The sequence below is a fragment of the Pinus tabuliformis genome, chromosome Q (assembly GCF_031772625.1).
Source record: "Pinus tabuliformis cultivar Carrire ecotype Pingquan chromosome Q, CPIR1, whole genome shotgun sequence".
NCBI classification, from domain to species: Eukaryota; Viridiplantae; Streptophyta; class Pinopsida; order Pinales; family Pinaceae; genus Pinus; species Pinus tabuliformis.
Window position 1 is genome coordinate 617,665,940 of NC_142296.1, and position 21,065 is coordinate 617,687,004.

Below are 21,065 nucleotides of genomic sequence, written 5' to 3' on the forward strand. Positions count from 1 at the left end.
CAAGAGAGAAATTTATATTATCAATGATGATACATGCTGAGGATATACTGGAGATTGGATATGATTTGATGATAGGATACACATAACATGATGTAGATGGAATTATCCCTAGTTGAGATGGAGTGTTAAAATATGAAACTGCGGTCAAATTTGACTTTGGACATCTCACTTGATGGAGATAATGATTGAATTGAATTCCTCTTTTTGAGAGGACCAAAATCGGCCTAAATATCACTCAAATCAGATAAGGGAAGGTGTATTTATTATAAAAACCCTCATGTGGATATTTGATAAGGTCAACCTTAAAGAAAAGTGGATCTTCTTGGAAGGCTATAAATACAAGTGACCTCTACCTCATTTGGACACAATCATAATACACTCTCCTATCTTAGTTTTTGGCTCACATAGGTCTGAGGCTTGTCTGCGGAAGAATAGGTTCACTCTAAGGTGAAATTGCAGGGTCTGAAGCTTGCATTTCAGATCTAGGGTTTTGGGCCATAGTCGTAGGTACAACAGCAGAAGGTTTCAACTACAACTTCTACCATAGAGGCTCATGAGTGTGACTAGAGCCTTCCAGTCACATGAACATCTCACTGTGCATGCGACTGAGGGTTAGGGTTTTAGAATCGCAGTCACATGCTCACCTCAAACCAGATTCGACCCTAGTCACTCACATGTCAGGCTTAAGGGAGTGACTGGGTTGCTATAGTCACTCACATAACATCTTAAAGGGTGCGAAGGAGTGTTTAATTTAATTATGCAAAGAGATATTGCTTTGCATTCTCATGCCCAATTGAGATCACCAAAAAGCAAAAGGAAAGACCAATAGAGATATAATAGTGTCCCAACCCAAATTCTCAAACATCCATCAGGGAGTTGGTTCTATATACTGCAAGGAAATATGTGTGCACCTAGCCTCCTCGCAGGTTGGGGAAGGATTTTGGGTCTCTTCTAGATTCCCATTCTCCACTTGAGTGATCTACATTGTCCACACCTGATCTTGATCCCAACACACAACCACAAACAAACAGAGACAATAAGTGGCCTTCCTCGGAAGACCATTAAATCAAAATATCATAGAAAAAACTATAAATTATGTTGAATACAAATATACATAGGGAATAAACATATCTTTATATTAATCATATAATTGAAAGTACATCAATATACCTTCAACAAATAAGTGCCTCTCCTCTAGCTTGTAGTATGGCCTCCTCTCCCAATACAACAATGCTCTCGTGCAATATTTTTTGGATACTTTTCTCTTTCCCCCTTTCCTCTTGGTAAGATTATAAAGGTTCAATCTATCTTTTTGGAGAATGTATCTAGACACCTAGGGTCTTGAGAAGTTAGGAAATTTCTCCAATAATGTACCCCTCGCCAACTCATATACAAATGGGTCAAGTTGATTTCCTTGGGAATGGAAAACTCTAGAAACCTTTTTCACAATTATGAGCTTTTTCTCAATTATCTCAATTATGAAATAATTATTATCTCATAATTATAATATTTTGGAAAATTAATTATGAGAAATAACTCAATCATGTAATTCCACCCTTTTATCATGGGATAAATCTCACATAAGTAAAAGAAAAGGTGAAAAGGGATGCATTTTAGCCAAACAACTGAGGTAAGTTGATATTGGGTTTCTCTCACTATAATGGAGTGGAAAATAGGGTTATAATAGATGCCCCCTAATGCATGAGGTCAGAAGAGAAACTAATGGCCGAAATGCATTATAATAATACCCAATGCTCAAAATGGGAGGAAGGAGCCAAGACTACGAAGCTGGATCAGAGGAACTCAAGTGCTGAAGTCTCAACTATGCTGATAACATACTCGAGGAGGGCGTACCCATGCTCAATCATAAGAAAATACTAAACATGGCCACCATAAAATATACTGCGGATCCATGACATGAAATGCAAGAACATGGCTACAAATACATACACAGTGGATCCATGCGACTTGATAAATAGAGCATATCCACCAACAAATACATTGTGGATCTATGTCACAGTATACATTAGTAGTACTATGGAAACATGAAAGACAAATAAGTATCCTAGATAGCCCTCAAAGTACATGATACATAACTCCAACACAACCTAGGAAGGATTCCATATAAGAGTGAGGTGTCCCTAACTCAGGGTCTTCAACATAACCCCGATCGTATGAATCTACATCATGTGAATATATGAGCTAAAGTCGAACATGGTAGAAACTTCCTGATTAACAGCCAATGAGGTAAAATAGTAATAGATGCGAGGCAATCCACCAATGAGGAAAATGGACCCTAAGGTACCTAGTACAATCCACTAAGTGTGAATAGATGAGCTGATGTCAAACACCAGTGAAATCAACAAATCAGGTGCCAATGATGTAAACCCACTTTTGATCACAAGGAAGCCTGTCACTAAGGTTTGCAAGCTCCAAGGTACGAAAAATTCTTAGATCAAGCTCCTGGATAATGAGCTGAAGTTGACAGGAGAAGATTCGTCGAAGGAGGGCCTTATTGTATCCCCCATCAATCGACATGTTACAAACCAGGATGATGTGATCTATGGATGAAGCTATGAGATGAAGTACAACTAATATAGGGATGACTGACTCAGAAAGGTCAATAGGCTACTGAGTATAGATGACACAAGCTTAGAATTCCCTTGAACACATAGTGGCACGACACAATAGTGACTTGGCAACATGACTAATGAGCACCATGTGATATCATGCAATGATGCAAGAGGCATTGAAGCATGCTCCATATGATTGGAAGAGTAACCAACCAGAGGAGTAAAGAGACTCATATGGATGGTATGACTCCTAGGCAAGCTAAAACCCAACTGTGAGATAATGAAATAGACATGTGCCATGTTTAAGGGCGACGCAATTGATGCTGCCATTTGGTGACTAACAGAAAAATATGTTCCCTCCCTTCTCTTTTTATAAGTTTATTTTTCGTAAATTTGTTCCCCAAGCCCCAAAAAGAGATAAAAGTATAAAGGGGGAACCTCCTAGCCACAATAGACAAGGGTATTCCTTTTTCATAACTAGTCTATCCTAGTCTAGAAAAGGGTTAAAATTGTACTGGGTAGATGGCCCTTCAAGTACTTTTACAAGCATGAATGAGACAAGTTCACTCGAAAATATTTTCTTTTTTAAGGAGTCTGAAAAGAGCTTAAAGAAAATTCCTCTTGGAGGAACGAGTGGTATAGAGGGTAGCAACTGGTTCCGGTAGTGTTGGAACTGCTTATGACACAATGAGGACAATAGAAGAGCTAATAGGACCACTCATTGTAGCGGTTCCTCAAAGAAAGGGTAAACACCAAGTGAAAGCAGATGGTAGGCTAAGCAAATGATGACGATAGAAGAGAGAAACCAAGGATCATTGTGCAGAAGTAGGCTAATAAAAAGTGGCAATCACAAGGGAGAAAAATGGTGGAATACTCCTGGGGTATAGCCAAAAAAGAGATGAAGAAGAGGACATGAGGCTCATATTCTAGGTCATGGCAGGTCAGAAGGAGGAATTCCGAAAATAATATAAAATAAATGCATGGACACCAAGACAACAAAAATGTGCTAGCTAGGGTATCCATGATCAAGTAAGCTCTATTGCCAAGCTAGACATGCATAAAGGAATGTGGCTAAAGTTGAAACTTGACAGGGTCATACCTAAGGAAAAAATATGGCATTAACAGTTAATAATGCATTGGTTATAGTGATAGATACACACCTAAGGTCCAATGGATGTTGCAATAAAAATGCCACCATGTCTTGTAAAAACCATATAGAAAGATGAGACCCATGGTTAAATCAAAGAATGAAAGAAATAAACATGTATTAGGTAAAATCAAGACTACATATTTTTGGTTTATTTATTTTCATTTATTTATTTTTATTTTTTTGGATTTTTGGCTTAAATAAGGCATGACAAATACTCACATCACACACCAAACCAAAAAAAATAAGATAAAGGATCACACTCCCATGTACAATATGTATAAGCGCAACACTAATAGGTCATGCTAAAGTGTGCTCACAGTCTGACACAGGCCAAGGGTTTCTATATGCAAACTCATGGAGGAGTGGAGGTACCATATGGCACAATGATGTGGGTCCATGCCAAAGGAAGTCAAACTTCCCAATCTAGAAAGGTTGACCATGCCAGGGACAATCTAACATAGTTTCACTCTCAAAATCAACCTGAGGACATAAGGGAGGATCAAGACATAAAGGAGATACAAGATTCTCGTCAATAGGTGGTAAGGAAGTAGGTAATTTGTTAGAAAGTTCGGTAATAGAATTCCAAGACTTGACTCGGTCCATGGGTGGAATTTCCAAGGAAGGCTGAGAAGATGTCCCGTGGTCGATTCAAGATTTTTTTTACTGAGCTCTACATGTTCCAAATTAAGCAGACTAGAGGTAAGAAGATGCATAATCTCCCTATGATTATCAATGGATAGATCCATGACCTCCAAGTTGACTACCTAGGGGGGATTTTCATTGATGGAGTCATGTGGAATAGGTGGAGGGATGACCTGTGTGGGTAAAGAAACTTGATCATATTCCAGATTGGGATGGATTTTTTGACTAGCATCAAGAGGCATTGACAAGACTATTGGAGAGGCAATCTCTTCCACAATAAGTGGCAAATGATTCTCACTAGCTTGATCCACTTCCATAATATCAAGTGACACCACCTAAGGATAAGGAGGTTGATGGGGTCCACAGGTGTCAGAAGAGATCATATGCCTATGAGCTTTAGATGAGGATGAAGGAATTTTAGGCAGTCGTAATTGAGGAAACAACCCAATAAGAGATGACCTTTTAAACTATCCCATGCCAACGCTTTGATAATGACCAGGGCTATCTCCCACAAGTGGGATTGAGTTCCTAGTAGTAGTAAGTTGGGTTGATGGCACACAATAGTACAATTGGTCAATGGTCATAATATTGCCTTCATGAGGAAAGGAAAGGACATGAAATACAGACGAGACAACTGCGATCATGGCATAGAACCACCTATGACCAAGGAGAAGGTTATAGTCCAAAGGGAAGTCGACAAATTAAACATCGACATAGACAATTTTCCCACTAACTCAATGGAAAATTTTGGAAGAACCCCTTTAGGTACAAATTTGTGACCATGAAAGGCTTGGAGAGTGGTGTTAGACGTGGTGAGTGCTAGAGAGCCAAGATCCTTCTAGCAGGATACTGACATAACACACGTGGAAGAGCCTTCATCCACCAAAGTGCGATGAATATTCTTGTGGAAAATATGCACAATTATTTGAAAAGAAATATGATGGGAAAGGCAAGGAGTGACTTTGTTGACATTAAAGGTGATGAGACTAGAGTTAGACATATCAACTCCACCAATGGTAGAAAACAAGGCCTAGCATTGTTGAGGACAACTTTGCAAGTTCTCCAAGGTAGACATGGCACAAGGAGCCTGAGAAAGATCTTAAACAATACTGTAATGTTGAGAAGCCCTAGCAGAAGGATTATGTGTCATCTTACGAAGAACACCCTTGGGAGGGCAATAGATAGGTTCCATAGGCTTATCCAAAGTGAGAGGTCCAATGTAGGTAGGTGGAGTTGGTGAGTCCTCAAAGAGAGAAGTCGACTAAGGAACATCATAGGATTTAGCTCGCGTAGTCACGTTTACATTTTCATTGCACATAAAGACAGATGAACTATGGGTGGGATGAGAAAATGACTCCTCATTGCCCCCTTGCATAGGTATAGGAGGTTGAGCAACCATCTATTGCTGAGGTTGTGTAAGTAACGGATGAGTCAAAACATCAGACTGTTGAGTAGATGGTGATGAAATAAGCCTATAGACTTCATCCATTCAAGGGAAATCATGAGTGAGGTGGTCAACTTGACAAATTTTAAAAGGGAATTTGATTTTATGATGAAGTTCACTAGTTCCCCCTTTGATTCTGAGGGTTGGTTTGGGATTCCTGAAAATTTTGGTTCTTTTGTTTATTTCTCTTATTATTATTTTTACCACCAGATTGTGGGTTTTTCTTCGATTGAGTGGAATTCACTGTTAGAACATCGGTGGAATGCTCAAGAGAGGGTGCTTTAGTAGAGCCAAATGAACTTACTAAGGTTTGAGATGTCACAATCAATTTCCCTAGTTAGGTAGAAAGTTGGCTCATGGAATCAGAAACAAACCTGACCACGGCATCAGCATGTAGGCCAGGAACAAGTTTTGGAGGATCAACAAAAGGCCTAGGGGAATTAGGCAACACTTCATAGAGCGTACTCGACTGTGAATAGATCAAATCCAACTATTGGGTAGCTAAAATAACTTGGTCCTCGATAAAAATTCTAAACATGGACACATCCTTAGCAATTTGAGGTCGAAGAGATCAGATGAACCATTTACGCAATATCTCATTAGGTAGCTTAGTTCTCACCAACCTCTTGTAGTGATGCCACTCATGAATATGATAAGGAATTAACATGGCATCATACTATTTGAAATTATACAAGAGCTCAAAGTCGATGTCATTTCAAGTAGGTAACTTGAAGTGTGCCAAAAATGTTTGAGCTATGGATGAAAAGTCAAAGTAGGATGCAATATCTAACTCAATATACCACTTTGTGACATCCCCAATCAATGTATGTTGGAATAAGCGAATTTTAACATAATCATCCACCATAGAATTTGATGAGAACAACAAATGATAAGTGGTAATGTGAGTGTATGGATTCTCCCCTTCAAACTTGGGAATATCTAATGGTAATTTGGCGAGCATGGGTGGCTAATAGGGATCATGATGGATGGGGTCATTAGTCAATTTCACCAAATCTGGTAAATCAAGAGAAGATAAAAATGGATTGTGAAGTTGACTAAATGGGTCATAGGTAGGAGAAGCCACTGACCAACCGTGTGGTCCCCCGATATAAGGAGTAGAATGATGCACTTACTGGTTAAAGAAAGGGTTAGTCCTGACATAATACTACTGAGGGCCAGAATGACTGATAAATGGATGTTGCCCCGCGGGATATGTACCACCAGAGAGGAAAGGACCCCCAAAATTATGTCTACTGATGGGGTTGTACCCAGGGATAGAAGAAGGACCAATTTGTGTAGTAGGACTGACATAAGGGGGGTAACCTATGTGGGAAATGGTACTAGCAGCAAGGTTGCCTCCCAGGTAAACTAGTCCCTCTAGTAGAAGTACTGGTAGGTGGCGCCCCTCCAAAGAGCGAATTGTACTAGGCTTGTGACATACTAGAATCAACATTGCCCCACATTTGACCAGGAACAACTGGTGATCCCCCCCACATATTACTAGAAGTAACCATGCCTAACTGAGGAGCAAGAATAGTTGGTTGGGAAAAGTGCGGTGCAAATATTCCTAAACCTACCGACTGACTAGGCTGAGGCACGATGGTCAGCATATTAGATGGTGTGCGCATGGATACATTTGAGAAATTTGTGGGAGTTATAGAAGAAACTGGTGGACTACCCCAAGAAGAAGTGAGAGGTGTGGACGAAGGAGTAGGTATAGCCACCCTGAGCAGTGGTAATGATGACATGGCAACTGATACTGTCAATGCAGAAGGAAAGGAGGTCTCAAACTTCATCATAGGATAGAAAACTGAAAAAGGTATGTTAGTGTAAAGTGGTGTAGAATTGTCAGGGTTTAGCGCAATAACTCAGGTCCTAATGGATCATTCAAACGTGGGTTGGAAGGAGCATCACAATCATCCACAAAAGTCTCAATAGAAATCAGATCAGTACTAGAAGAACTAGGTATAGACTCCTAGGCTATATAGTGGTCTAAGTCTTGGGCACCAATAGGCACTCTTCGTGCAGAAGTAATAAGTCCACCTCATTCACGAGGCAGACTGTGAAGACAAAATGATTGTTGATGAAAAAATTCAGCTGGGGTGATAAATTATAAATTAAACTGATTACGTTAGTGAAAACACCCTAAGGAAAAAACTACTGACTCAGACCAAACAACACACACTATAATTGTCCTAGAAGGTAACGCACACAGACCAGAATACAAAGAAGCTGGTGGTGGAACAGTTATACTAGCGACCTATTTCCCATCCCTTTTAGCTGTGAACTTGGTGTATGTGCCCTAATTAGCCGTGGGGAACCCTCTGAAAGGACTGAGAGAGTATGACTAATATTTGTCCCGGGTACAAAGAAAATGAACTTGACGTTGGACCTGTGTATGGTCCCTAAGAGATAGTCTAGTATGGTTAGCACCGATAATAACATGACCTAGGGGTACAGTTGCAAGAAAAATACACACACAAGGGCAGGACACTTATCTCCAAAATGGAGTTAAGAACGAAATCACCTTGAGAGTTTCCTCCCAAATTGTCCCCAAGTGCTACAACAAATTCTAATAACATCATTTGTATGCGTGCAAATTTTGCTATATCGTGCCACACGAAACTAAGAGAAATGGTTCATGTGACCTCACCTAGCCCAAGTGTGACCTCGTGCTTGATCCTTTTGTGAGGATGGCTTCCTATACCACACTACTACAAATGGATTTAACTCCCTACCACAAGCTTCTAAGTTGATTTTATAGTCTTGAAGCATTTATGTCACACTCCTATCTCTAAGACCTTAGCCTAAGCTAGTGTTGGTGTACTACTAGTAGAAAATAAAAGATGAGTCTAGTTAATTTTATTATCACATTGATTTTAAGTGGTTGTTATTTACACAAATGAGATGCGGTGTGAAGCTAAGATGGTGTGAATGACTCTTTGTTAGTCACCCTAATGCAGCTATATGCAATTTTTGTTTTCGCTTTGATGAATGCTAATTACAGGAGGGTAAGAGTTTTCATAACACACCAATGTCTATTATGATGCACCTATCACTAAATCTTATTAAATGAAAAGTATCCCAAATTATGTGAATTAATGACCCAAAAACAAACCAAAAATAAAATCAAAATAACCGAGAAAAGACCAAAGAAAATTTCCCAAGCAAGAATGCAAAGCACTCCAAAAGCACCACATCTAAGAAAATAAAGGCCAATCAAATAAACACACTCAAAGAAATCAAACCAAAGGCCAAAAGTGGAAGAAGGAAGGAAATGTAAACAAGCTAGGGCTGTAGCACAATGGCTTAACTAAGGCCAATGTTCTACAAATGTTAAAACCAGACCCTAGAGACAGGAAGGCCTAAACAATACCAAATGAGGGTGATACAAAGGAATGAAAACACACTCAAAATAAATTATCTAGATTAAAACTGCACAACCAATCCAAACACCACCAATTGTGATGAAAATTAATAAAAGAGGAAATAGATCACCCAACAAGAAGTGACAAAAGTGAGCAAAAGTCACAAAATTATGAAAGTGAAATGTAGATCAGGTATAAAAAGTTACTGAAAATAGCCTATCAGATTCGAAAATGAGATCTAAAGGATAAAATCAAGCCTCAACCCAAAGCATCCAACAAAACTTCAAGAGCACCTTGCAAGATAAAGGGTAATGGAAAACCTTGGAAAACTGATCAAAATGGATCAAAGCAGACACACACAACAACTAATTAGCAACAAAAACCATAGATCAAATAGATCTCCAATAGATCACCGAAGGACAAAAATATCAATGCCCAATCAAAGACAAAAAATCCTCTCAATGAAGAATGACCATTCTAAGGAAATAAAACAGACAAAAACAGATCTGGACCAGATCCAACAAGTAAGCAGGAGGCTTAGACTGCGCAAAAAAAAAGGCAAAAACTTTAAGAAGTAAAATTTGTTTTTTTTAGAGCTCAAAGCCTAGATGCATGTAAAAGACAGGGAATAGAGCAACTGGATGCTCGCTCACTAACTACATGGGAGCATCTGGGATCTCTCAAACACATGGATGACTCCCAGTGGGAGTGTTTGGGGAAAACAATTTGACTAGCTAACTTTAATTGGCCATAAAATCCTCATACCGAGTCTGTTTTTAGTGATTGTTTTTTTGTTTTGGATGAAATTGTGAGAGGAATCTAGATATGTGGTAAATTCAATAAAATTATGTACAAATAATTCCAGAATTGGATTTTAAATGCATGATCTATTATTCTTCTATAGAAAAAACAAGAATAAAACTCCAAATCTAAGATCAACTCAAATATGAAGTAAGTAAAATAAATGGAGATCAAAATGAATCTAAAAGGTAATAGAGAAATCAATGGGAATAAGATAAAACCAAAAAACATAAAGAAGAAGAGGAGATCTAAAACAAAGAGGGCAAAAGAAAAATTCTCTCATTGAAAGCACCAATTTTGTTGCATTTAATTATACAAGGAGATATTGCTCGGTGATATCATTCTCGATTGAAATAACTAGATAGAAAAAGGAAAGACCAATAGATATGTAATAGTGTCCCAACCAAAATGATCAAACATGCATCAGGAAATCAGTTCTATATACTACAAGGAAATATGTGTTCACTCGACCTCCTCGCAGGTTGGGGAAGGATTTTGGGTCTGATGTAGATTCTCACACTCCACTCAAGCGATCTACCTCATCCACACTTGATCTCGATCCAAACACACAACCACAAACAATTTGAGACAACAAGTGATCTTCCTTGGAAGATCGTTAGATCAAAATATCATAGAAAAAACTATAAAGCATGTTGAATACAAATAGATACAGGGAAGAAACATATGTTTCTATTAATCATATAAGTGAAAGTACATCAATATACCTTCAACAAATAAGATCCTCTCCTCCAGCTTGTAGTATGGTCTCCTCTCCCAATACAACAGAGCTCTCGTGCAATATTTTTTGGATACTTTTCTCTTTCCCCCTTTCCTCTTGGTGAGATTATAAAGGTTCATTCTATCCTTCAAGAGAATGTATCTAGACACCTAGGGGCTTGAGAAGTTAGGAAACTTCTCCAATAATGGATCCTTAGCCAACTCATACACAAGTGGGTCAAGTTGATCTCCTTGGGAATGGAAAACTCTAGAAACATTTTTCACAATTATGAGATTTTTCTCAATTATCTCAATTATGAAATAATTATTATCTCATAATTATAATATTTTGGCAAATTAATTATGAGAAATAACTAAATAATGTAATTCCACCCTTTTATCATGGGATAAATCTCACATAAGTAAAAGAAAAGGTGAAAAGGGATACATTTTAGCTAAACAACTGAGGTAAGTTGATATTGGGTTTCTCTCACTATAATGGAGTGGAAAATATGGTTATAACACCGAGGCTCTGAGATAGATCTGGGAAGTTCTGACCATAGTCACTCACTTATAGTACTTCAGAGAGCGACCACGAAGCTATAGTCGCTTAGATGACTCCTCCTTTGTGCGACTGAGAATCAAAGGATGAAATATTAGCCTTTCGATGATTTTTCTTAGTGACCATAGGGTTCAACAGTTGACTACAGACAGTGAAAGTTCAATACAAACTTCAAAATCAAATTTTGAGTATATACATTGTTAGGTTCATTTCATGGATGTTGTAGTTGTTTTGATGGTTAGTTGCATAGATGAAGATATGGATCATTGTACTCTCTTTTGATGAATCATTTTATGACAATCTATTAAGGAGAAAAAATTGAAAGGGTTTTCCCCATAGTGGGTTTTCCCCTAGTCTCCGACCAATCTTGGTGTCTCTATGTGTGAATGTTTTTCTTTTGTTGTTCCTTTATGTTCTGTTGCATTGATGATGTTGTTATTTTTATTTCTACATAGTTTCATATGCTTCTAAATGATGATGTAAATATAAATAATGTTATGATGTTATGGGGTGAATGTAATGTGTTAATAAAGATATGCAATTATCAAAGCAAAGGAAAATATAGCCCTAATAAAAATTAACATGTTACACTGCCTTGGAATCTCCACCTCAGCTAGTTAAATCAAATTCTCTACATGCACTAGCTATTTTGGGTTCATTGATTAGTTAACTGGATGATCACTGAGTTTGAATGAATTCCCATTGCTTAGGTGACCTTCCACTAGTTCCTCCAAAGGTTGGAACTAGTTTAATTGAAAACAACCTTAGATAACTGATCTTAATTTCTAAAAATTAGAAATCACACATGCATAACTAAACTCTAACTCCTCCAACTCAAATTGAATGAGTAAAATAGGTGACACAAGCCATGTCACACAAGTTAACATCATCCAAGTTGTATGTTGATGTGGAAATTTGAATTTTCTCAATTTAATCAAGGCAAAATCAAATTGAGAATTTCATGCTGCATTTTTCAACGCTCCATCTCGACAAGAAAGGGATTATCAACCACCCCTATCCTGCACCTGTGGAACTCAAACTTCCCTCTTGACAAGGCCTTTTTTAAAATGTCAACTTCTTGTTCCTTTGTCAGAATGTATTGCAACAACATTATTCACCTCTACACATAGTCTTGTAAATGGTGATATTAGGTATCTATATGCTTGGATCGATCATGAAAAACACGATTTTTAGAGAGCTTAATGCAACTCTGATTATCACAATAGATCATAGTTGGATCCCTCATTTGACCAAACAATACAACAAGTATCTTTCTCATCCAGATCGCCTCACATGCTTCTTGACTGGCAACCATGTATTATTATTATGCCGAGTTTAGTGTCACATATATTTGCTTCCTGTTGTACCAAGAAAGCACTATGGACCCAACACTGAAAATTCCACCCAATGTACTCTTTTTATCTGATGGACTCCCCGCCCAATCTACATCTTTGAAGCCACATAGCTTCACTCCCTTTGTCCATCTATACCATAGTCCAAACTGGGTAGTGCCTTTGGGGTACCATAGAACATGCTTATCTACCTTCCAAAATAATTTGGTTGGCTTAACCATAGCTTGGCTTAGTTGGTTAGCTACATAACACATATCTGGTCATGTGTTCACAAGATACATGAGTGAACTCACCAAATTCTGGTAAAAAATATCATCCACTTCCTCACCTAAAGTGGCATCCTTTTCCTCCAGTTGGTCGCTAGAGGTGTCTCCATGTGTTTGCAACTGTCCATGTGGAACCTCTGAAGTATCTCGTTAGCATACTTGCCCTAAGAGACAAACAGTTTCCCATCACCTTTCCATACTTCCAATTCAAGGAAGTAGTGCACGAGACACATGTCATTGATTTCAAACTCTCTTGCAAGGTCCTCCTTGCAAGATCTGATCAACTGATCATCACCAGTTAAAATCAATAATTTTCTCAATTTAATCAAGGCAAAATCAAATTGAGAATTTCTTGTTGCATTTTTCAACACTCCCTCTCAATGAGAAAGGGATTATCAACCAACCCTATCCTGCACCCGTGGAACTCAAAATTCCCTCTTGACAAGGCCTTTGTTAAAATGTTAGCATCCTGTTCCTTTGTCGGAATGTATTGCAACAACATTATCTGCCTTTGCACACAGTTATGTAAATGGTGATATTAGATATCTATATGCTTGGATCAATTGTTAAAAACAAGATTATTAGAGATCTTGATGCAACTCTAATTATCACTATAGATCACAGTTGGATCCATCATTTGACTAAACAACCCAACAAGTATCTTTCTCATCTAGATCGCCTCACATGCTGCTTGACTGGCAGCCATGTATTCTACTTATGCCGAGTTGAGTGCCATAGATATTTTCTTCCTGTTGTACCCAGAAGCCATTGTGGACCCAACACTGAAAATTCCACTTGATGTACTCTTTCAGTCTGATGGAATCCCCACCCAACCTGCATCTGTGAAGCCACATAGCTTCACTCCCTCTATCTGTCTCTACCATAGTCCAAACTAGGTAGTGCCTCTAAGGTATCGTAGAACATGCTTAGCTACTTTCCAAAATAATTTGGTTGGCCTAACCATAGCTTTCTTAACTGGTTAACTACATAACACATATCTAGTCATGTGTTCAAAAGATACACAAGTGAACCCACCAACTACCGGTAAATAGTAGCATCCACTTCCTCACCTGAAGTGGAATCCTATTTCCTCTAGTTGGTCGTTAGAGGTGTCTCCATGTGTTTTCAATTGTCCATGCAGAACCTTTGAAGTCTATTTTTAGCATACTTTACCTGAGATACAAAAATTTCCCCATCACCTTGCCATACTTCCAATCCAAGGAAGTAATACGTGAGACCCATGTGTTTCATTTCAAACTCTCTTGCAAGGTATTCATTGCAAGATCTGATCAACTGCTCATCACCAGTTAAAATAAAGTCATCAACGTATAATACAATAATCAATAATTTACCTTCTACCAAGATATGGTAGAGGTTTGCACTCGCTTCACTTTTGGTGAACTCTAAATCGGTGAGATAACTATCAATCCTGGTGTACGAAGCACGTGGTGATTTCTTGAGATTGTACAACGCTCACTTGAGTCTATACACATGAGACTCCTGACCAAAAGTTTCAAAGCCTTATGGTTGCTCGACATACACCTCCTCCTTAATAAATCCATTAATGAATGTTGTTTTTACATCCATCTGGTGGATCTTCCACCCAATCTGTGCAACCAGAGAAAGAATTGATCTAATGGATGAGTACCTTGCTATAGGAGCAACGGTCTCCTCATAGTCAATTTGCTCAACTCGAGAGTACCCCTTGGCCACAGATTTGGCCATATAATTTTCTATGCTTTCATCTACTGCATGATTTACCTTGAAGATCCATATCGAACCCACAAATGATTTGCCCGTTGGTCTTGGGACCACTTCCCAAACATTGTTCTTTACAATGGATTCATATTCCTCCACCATTTCATCAACCCACATAGGTTTCTATACTTCTTCCTCAAAAGAGGATGACTAATTCTCTACAAGCTCAGTCATTAGAGCCATTTAGCTAGTGTATCGTTCTAGTGACCTTCTCCATCTGTATTGATTTGAAGGAGCACCCACATTATCCATCACATCCTACACAAGTCTCTCAGCTTCCCCGGTCCCTTTTCTGCCTTCTTTGGATAGTTCTACTTGAGTGGATATTTCCACTCTCTACTCCTCATCTTGTGTCTACTCCATAAATTCTTAAGGTTCCTCCTTTGGAGACAAAAGATCCTCTTCTAGTGGGATCTAAAGCTCCCTCTCAAGAGATCACCACATGGATTTATCTTTCTCAAATTTTACATCCCTTCGCATAAATGCAATTTTGAGGGATGGCAAGTACACATGGTAGTTGTGGAGAGTTTCTGTGTAACCCACAAATACCCCCAATTTTGTTGTCGGCTCCAACTTCCTCCTTGATTATTTGAAGACATGGAAGTAAACAAATTCCCCAAAAATCATGAAGTGTGACAGATCCAACTTTCTCCCTGAGAAATCCTCCTCCAATGTAATCATGCCCAAAATATGATGAGGACTCCATTCTGCAAATAAACTATTGCGTTGCATGCCTTGGTACACAAATGCAAACGTGGGCCTTGGTCATGCAACATCACTCTCAATGCTCCCACAATGCTATGATTCTTTCTCTCAACAATCCCATTCTGCTATGGGTTTTGGGGTGCTGTCAACTATCGTCGAATGCCTTATTTTGCACATTTTTTTAAATTCATCCAACTTGTACTCACCTCCATTATCGCTCTTCAGAGCCTTCACCTTCTTTCCCATTTATTTCTCAACTAGTGCCTTGAACTCTATGAACATGGAGAATGTCTCATCCTTCTTTCACATTAATAAGATGCAAAACTTTCGTGAGAAGTCATCAATAAAAATGACAAAATCTTTGTGCTTGGTAGTGGATGTTGTCGAGAAATGTCTAGAGACATCAGAGTGAACCCTTTTGAGGATTGCATGTGCTTTGCTATCCTGATCATGGAATGTAGATTTTTTGCACTTCCCCAAAGTACATCCTTTGCATACATCTTGCTGCTCAAGTGCTCATTTGGGGAGGCCTATGGTTATTTGTGGTATGATATTCAAAGCACCATGATACACATGACCAAGTCTTATATTATAAAGTTCACCGAAATTGTGGCTTTAAACCTTCTCCGCCTTTGTGCTCAATGCAACACAATCCTCCACATATTACTTGTACTGGTTCTTCACATAAACCTTGATCTTCTTCACCTATCCCATGGCTATGTGTCTCAGGAATGCCTTTCATTTGGTAAAGATCACATCATAACAAAGGTTCCAAAACTGCAACAAATACGATATTTTTCTTTAGGTCCGTAATTAACATGATATCCTTGAGCTTGAAGGGGGAGCTCGACTCCCTCTAAAAGGTGATTGTACCAATTTTGGTGTTGTAACTTCTGTCATCCCCCATCTCGATGTGCATTTGCAAATATTTTTCCTCTAGGTCATTGAAAAAGTATTTACACCTTGTCATGTGGAACAATGTACTTGAGTCCAAGTACTACATGCTCCCATCACTACGCTAGCCATGCATGTAATGAGGGTAAAGTCAAGCTTTAACTGTGAAGCAAAAGATTCACCTGCTTCTCCTCCTAAGGTCTTGTTTCTTGTCTTCTTGTGTGGACACTTCATGGCATAGTTCCTGAATACATGACAATGGAAGCATTTAATTTTTGAGAAATCTTTATTCTTTCCCCCTTGACAGGATTTTGTTTTGGATTGGGATTTATTCCCTTTTCCCTTCTTTTCCTTTGCATCCAATGCAAAGTTTTATTCATCCTCGCCCTTGGATGAAGTCCCATATCTAGTATTCTGCCTTATTTCCTCCTGTACCAAATCAGACCATAAGCGTTCCCAATTCAGTAGTTTCTCTCTCCCATTCACCAAATCTTGATGGCTATGCTAACCCTTGGGAAGTCGTAGAAGGGCTAGGATTACCAAATCATCTTCAAGGAAAGTAACACGACCCTGCCCAGTTCATCACGACATTATGTGAACCTATTTAGATACTGTGGTATATTTTCATTCTTTTGCATCTTGATAACTCAAAGTTTATCCTTGAGCAACATATTCCCATGGTCACTACTATTTTCAAACAATTCTTCTATTACTTTCCACATCGTGGACAAAGTTTTTTTTTTTCGGCAGAGGTTCGAGACAATATGATCCTGTACTCCCTCCAATATAATTCTCCTTTCCTTTGGTACACATTTCTTCCACTATGCATGGTCCTAGACATCAACTACTGGTGGTCTTGGAATGTTTGTCTTAACATATTCAAGCAACTGCTAGTGGTTTTTCACATCACAAACAAAGTTTATTTTCCATGAATATTCGAGACAATATGATCCTTTACTCCCTCCAAGATTATTCTCCTTGCCTTGGCTACATATTTCTTCCATTGTGAAAGGTCCTGGACATCAATTGGTGGTGGTCTTGGAATATTTGTCTTAACATATTCAAGCAATCCATTGTCATATAATATTGCCTCCATGCGGTCCTTCCATCCAACAAAATTTTAGGTGCCTTCCAAAGCATACTCTATCCTTAGTCCATTGAAGGCCATCTTCTCAGCTTTGAATAAATCTTGCTACATTGATCTTCAAATTCGAACCTCTGAGAAACAACTTTGGATTTCCTACTCTAATGTGAATCTTGATCCAATACCATGTAGAAATTAGGTTGTATATTTGCAACTTCTTATGAATTTTTAATCAAAATCACAAGACACAAACCTACTCTACTACCCTGCGAACATTAATTCACATTTTAGAACAAAAATTTCAAACATGCAAGAAGAAATAACACACATGCAATAAAAATTTTTATCTGGAGAAAGTAATTTTCTAAAAACCCCAATGCATGCTTGCATTAATCAAATGAATAGATATGTATTACATTTGATTTTCTCAACTGAGCACACCCTATAAGTGCATAACCTATCTCTCTACTCACTGAAGGCCTCTGACCCAAACTTAGTCAAATTTTTTCCTCAGCTTGAGCTCATATTTCCTTGTGTTTTTCCTTGAGGAACTAGCCCCTATTATTTAGGAAATTTATCTAATTGATTTCACAATTCATTAGGCTGATCATTTGACTGCATGCAACACCTGTACACTGAGGACTAGTCTACAGCTGATGTTTCACTACCTTGGAATCTCCACCTCAACTAGGTAACTCAAATTCTCTGCATGCACTAGCTATTTTGGGCTGATTGATCAGTTAAATCGATGATCACTGAGTTTGACTGAAGTCCCGCTGCTTAACTAACCTTCCACTAGTTCCTCCAAAGGTTGGAACTAGTTTAACTGAAAACAACCTTAGATAATTGACCTTGATTGCTACAAATTAGCAATCAAACATGCAGAACTAAACTCTAACTCCTCCAACTCAAATTTACTGAGTAAACTAGGTGACACAAGCCATGTCACACAAGTTAACATCATCCAAGTTGTCAGTTGATGTGGAAATTTTATTTTTCTCAATTTAATCAAGGAAAATCAAATTGAGAATTTTTTGCTGCATTTTTTGACACAAAAGAAGAAAATGTAAGTAAAAGAAAAAAGCTAGTATAAAATGGTGGAAAAATTTAAAAGTAAGTTCTCACCTAAGGATTATAAGTAATTTTTTTTAAATAGTTACATAATCTTAGAGAAAAGTCTATGTCAATTAAAGAATATACCAAGGAGTTTTACAAATTTAACATTAGAGTTGGTCATAATGAGGAAAATGTTGAAAAGGTGGCCATATACATCAATGATATGAGATATGGTATCTAAGATGAGATTTGTAACACCTTAGTTTTGCCCCTGAATAATTAATGTAAATATATGTATGATGTTGTTTCGGCTAGTGAGCCAGTGTTATATTATGTGGCATGCATGCCCATGTAGATTTACTATATAAAATTTAGGGCCAACATACCTAAGCATATATGATGATTTGGCTAAATGGCCAAACGACCAAGATTGTAATTATGTTGTAAATATTGTAGATATTTTATATTAATAAAATAATGGTTGGTTATGGAGCCCACTCCACGAAAAGAGTATGGGGGGCAGTGCAACACCATGGTGACAGACAATGGGTTGTTGTGCTCAATTTTGGGAAAAAGGGCATTTGGGGGTCCATGTGGCTTTAAAGAGGTGCCAAATGGTGGATAAATGCCTTGCATGCTACATGGAGAATATGGGCCATGAATTTCTAAAAAGGTATTTAGGGAAAATTATTCACTTACCATTCCTCACCATCATTATTCATCATTGAATCATATAGTTAACTATTCATCATCATTCATTCCATCATCATCTTTGATATTCCTCATTAAACCATGGTTCGGGGAGGGGAACAGTGACTTTCAGTTAGGAACTAGTTGGTAAATCAGGTGTTGGGTTTTGGACTAACTAGGGAATTTTAGTTGATTATTACCATGCTTGGATTCTAGAACCAACTGGAGTTTTGGTGAGCTTAGTTCCTAGAAACTAGCTAGTGAGTCTGTGCATTGGGTTTTGGAACTTATTGGGATTTGATTTGGCTCAATTGACTAGTTGGTGAGCCTTTTTATTAGGTTATGGAACTGAATGGGAGCTAAGTCGGTTATGACCTAGAAGGGTGCCTATAAGCCCTAGAAGCAAAACGAGCTCTTGGAATCTTTGTGCTAAGAAGTTATTGGCTGGACGGAAGGTGTCCTAGAAGGTGGGCATATCCGAGGGACTATTAGGGCATAAAGAAGGGGTGTGCCACTTAGGCACAAGTTCAAGGAAGTAGAGCGTTGTGGCTGAGTCATAAATTTTGGGTTGGTATCTTGGTCATGGAAATATTTTTATCTTTGGGTTCACACCATTTCTTGTGGAGTTGCAGCCCCGACTCAGGGGTGACTTGTGGTTGACATTTATGAACCATGAGTATATGGATGGGTGAGGTGGAGTGCCCAAAACCAGTTTCTCATTTCATTCAGGTAAGTGTTCACTATGTGATGATATGTTATATGTGTATTTTTTGTGTGTTTATGTGTTTTAATGGTAAACCCTAAATTGGGTATTTATTGTATCTGTATGCCATGCATTATATTTATGTGCTAATTGACTGTAAACACTATTTAGGGTTTGGTATTATGACTATGTATTATGATTTGCACTATATTTATATGTTTTTTTACAATTATACATGTTTATTGGGTCTACGATAATTATGATTGTTGCATATGATTATGGGTTATTGAATGTAAACCCTAATTCTATGTGAATATCGATGGTTGAAGCACTTCACTGGTTACTCATTAATTATACATGTTTTAATGGAATCAAAACTGAGGTTAATACCTAGGTGGTAGAATTGTCGTAGGGTTTGTGTAGATTTACAAGGACACTGGTAATGAGCCATGGTTTATATGAAACCATAAATTATTTTCTTTTGTGGTAATATTGATGAATTGATTGGTGAATTTCAGGTTATGGGTATGTAGTGTTTCCTGAATGGGAGTCGGGGATGTTACATGCAGAAATAGCTCAAAATTTGTAGCTGCTAATGAATTCAAACTGAAAACAATAGGGACCCATTTCTTCTACTCAATCTGTGGAAAGGAAAACATACAATAGAAACACATGTAATCACATGCAACCATTCAATCACAATGAACATAGTATTTTTACTAGGGAACCCAATTGGGAAAAAACTCCTCCTTTGTTTTGTATTAAATCAGATGAGAATATGGATCTATTACAATGACTGCTTCAATCCTTGAAGCTACACCTGCATTGCAATACTGATATCCTTCTCTCTGACCTTCTCTAACCAACACTTATCCAAAATAGGCCTCAACCTTCCTCCTATTTCCTTGTGAAATCCTTGAGGAAATTAGCTCCTAAAAGATAGGATAATTCCCTATTTCCTTGCACAAATCCAAGAGGAATTGATCACCTGCTCCAATGCAAAACTTGTACACTCAACTAGTATACAATTGATAATTACAATGTGCCTTTTCCTCCACTTCAACTAGGAAATTCAAATTCCATGCATGACTAGGGTTATTTTTAGTAAATTGATCAATTAATTGAGAGATCAATGAGTTATCAATAGTTACTACTACTCAACTCAACTCCTACTGACTCTATTTGTGACTAGAGCTAAGATAATTAAGTTTAACTAACAATAACTCCACTAGATTGCTAGATTTTAGCAATCAAATCATGCATAACACTACTTCTAGCCCACAAAATCGAATTGGATGGT